This window comes from Chrysochloris asiatica, unplaced genomic scaffold (genome assembly GCF_000296735.1).
Source record: "Chrysochloris asiatica unplaced genomic scaffold, ChrAsi1.0 scaffold00235, whole genome shotgun sequence".
Classification (NCBI taxonomy): Eukaryota; Metazoa; Chordata; class Mammalia; order Afrosoricida; family Chrysochloridae; genus Chrysochloris; species Chrysochloris asiatica.
In genome coordinates, this window is record NW_006408753.1 from 3,405,080 (window position 1) to 3,407,879 (window position 2,800).

Consider the following 2,800-nt stretch of genomic DNA (forward strand, 5'->3'; position numbering starts at 1 on the left):
TCACTATGAGTCAGTACTGACTAAATGACACCTAACAATAACAACAAATGATGCATAGTATCTTGTCTGAATTCTATATACAAATTTCCACCAAGATATACCTCTTGTGTTACCCCTAGTTTGAAATAATGCAGGCAGGTCCTGTCCCACATATGAAGGTACTAAAAAAGTATTAGGGTTCATACATACATGAGTTTATTCCTAACAAAGCATGTGTAACATGTCTATGTGATTAGCGGATGACTGTAGAGAAATACATAATATACTTATTTTAGGCTCTATTAGAATGCTTTCAGACAAAGAATATGTTTACTGCCATGAAAAAAACAATTTTGAGGTCACAACTAATATCCAATTTTTAACAAAACTGAAGTGGACATCTTTTATACTGCCTCACATAAAACAACAGTTGTCAGGAGGAACAACTATTTTAATGAAGTTCTGAAGGAACTTGAAGATGAGAAAAGAGGAAGATCATTAACCTAGGTGAATGAAGAAACTGATGTCCAGAACAGAGGACATCATTATTATGAGTGATCCTCAAATTGGATCTCACATGGTTTGGAATTTCAAATTTTAAGTGTGCATCTTGACCTCAGAAAGTTTGTTTTTGTTTTAAGTGAAAATGAACTATGAGTAATGACAGTCTTTAAATTCTAGTTCTGGCCTTTTAATAAGGAATGGGGAGAAACTTAAGTGGAGGGGGGGAGGTAAGAAGAGAGGTATAGAAAATGAATACAATCTACAAAAAGGAATTGCAGAGTTGGTAAGTTACAGAAAACCAAAAATAATTTAAATACATTCAAAATGAATTTAGGATCACTAAATTTATCTTCTCCCCAAAAAATGTTTCCTAAATTGAGAAATTTGATCAGAGAAGTTAACGACAATAAATGTAATTATTTACCTTTAAAGACAGTATCTAAATATAGATTTGAAATTAGTTATCAAAGACCTAGTCATTGACCAGACTAGAAACTAAAATTTCAGTGTTGTTGTCAGTGATACCTGGCAGAAAATTACTTCCAAAAATCGAATTGCCATAGGACTCAATATTAATAAAACTCTTAAAGAAGTAACTTAACATTTTATACTTACAACCTAATGTAAAAACATTTCTACTTACTATAAAGACATCTAAATTTTTAGTGAAAGTGAAAAATACTTGAGCTACATTTAATTTTTTAAGGTAAAAGTTGAAAAGATTTAGACTGTTCTATTTCAGTATACTGGGCTCAAATGAACTTATTTATAGTTTAGACAAGACTATATTCCTTACAAAATATCATTATCATCATCTTCGTGTTTTCTCTTCAATGGGTTAGATTCATTGGTTGTGTTCTGTGAAGAAACCATGTTGTTAGTAATAAGAATATTTTGGGGCCCAATCATTGAAGGATTAATCAGAACATTTTGAAACTGCAGTTGTTGCAGGAACTGGTTTGATGGGTGTGAAGAGAGAAGGTGGAATCTGCACCTTAAGTCTAATCTTTGGTTTGTCACTGACACTGGAGTTGCAACTTTATTTGGGACAGATACAGTTTGTGGGGCTGTCATAGTAGGAGTGGTAGGTCTGCTACTAATAGCACCAACACTTAATCATGGAACTAGCCTTCCTTGGTTAGGTCCATTTTTAACCAAGGACTCAGCCTATATTTTGGAGCTGTTGAGCAGTATCTGTCAGATGGCAGTCTAGGACCTGCATATGGCTTAATTAGTGGTAAAGGAGTTTGATTTTTCTGCCATGCCATATCCAGTAAAAAAAAAATCTCCTGGATGAGGTGATGTAAAAGATGTGTCAGCACGACACTGGATTGCCAGTCTCACATCATCTGCATCAACATTAGGTTTTTTAGCATGACTTGAATAAATTTTTGCATCATCCAGAATTATAGTGAGCTCTGGTAGCGTAGTGGTTATGAATTGGGCTGCAAACCTTAAGGTCAGCTGTTCGAAACTACCAGCCGCTCCGCGGGAGAAAGATGAGGCTTTCTACTCCCGTAAAGATTTACACCCTCGGAAACCCTGTACAGGGTCGCTATGGGTCGGAACCGACTCGATGGCACTTAACAACAACAACAATGGAAAGCAAATGACAACATCTGATTCATAACCCTTGGTTCATACTTGTAATTCCCATATCCTTCAGGATCTGTGCCATCACCAAGGCATCTCTCAGAGCATTCTTGAGAGTCACCCTTTTGCTGGACTCCATGTTATCCTTCCAGTAGTCATCCTGTGATGGAGAGCTGCTGTTTGTCTCCTCACCCAGGCTACACCCCTGTCCTCAGCAAGGTTTTGAAGCTAAGATGATAAGATAACTTTATCATCTTAGCTTCAAAAATTTTAAGACCAATTAAAGGACCTATCTATTTCAGCAGTTGTTTAAATAAAACTGAAGGTAGCAAAGATTTGATGGAATGAATCATAACTTAAGTAGGAGGAGGCTTGGATTTAGCAATTGATCCAGATAGCAAGGTCCATTCTAAGCAGTAGCTTCTGAGGGAATATACTTGTTGTTGTTAATTGCTGTACAGTGGTAGTGACCCTGTATAGGGTTTCTGAGGAGGAACTGATAATTCTGAACTGCAGACCTTGCAGTTCAAAATGCTCCACACCAGGGTATCTGCTGGGCTGGTTAAAGTAAAGGCAGAGGTTAATTCTGGAGATTATGGTGCTGTTTTAGGAAATTCAAAAGGGTTATCTTGATAGATTTTCTCCAAGGACTCAGGACAATCATTGGAATTATGAAGAAGTTTCAAGAAAATTGAAAATTGCCTTTAGGAGAAAAAGACAAGGA

At 36.4% G+C, this 2,800-nt stretch overlaps 1 protein-coding gene and 1 pseudogene across 2 annotated transcripts in view; one reads left to right on the forward strand and one right to left on the reverse strand.

Annotated features, from left to right (window-relative positions):
• MDGA2 (MAM domain containing glycosylphosphatidylinositol anchor 2) overlaps positions 1-2,800 on the forward strand; it is a 1,390,890-nt gene that overhangs the window by 705,130 nt on the left and 682,960 nt on the right. The gene's annotated exons all lie outside the window — the stretch shown is intronic.
• Positions 1,276-2,215, reverse strand: LOC102829279 (annotated as a pseudogene).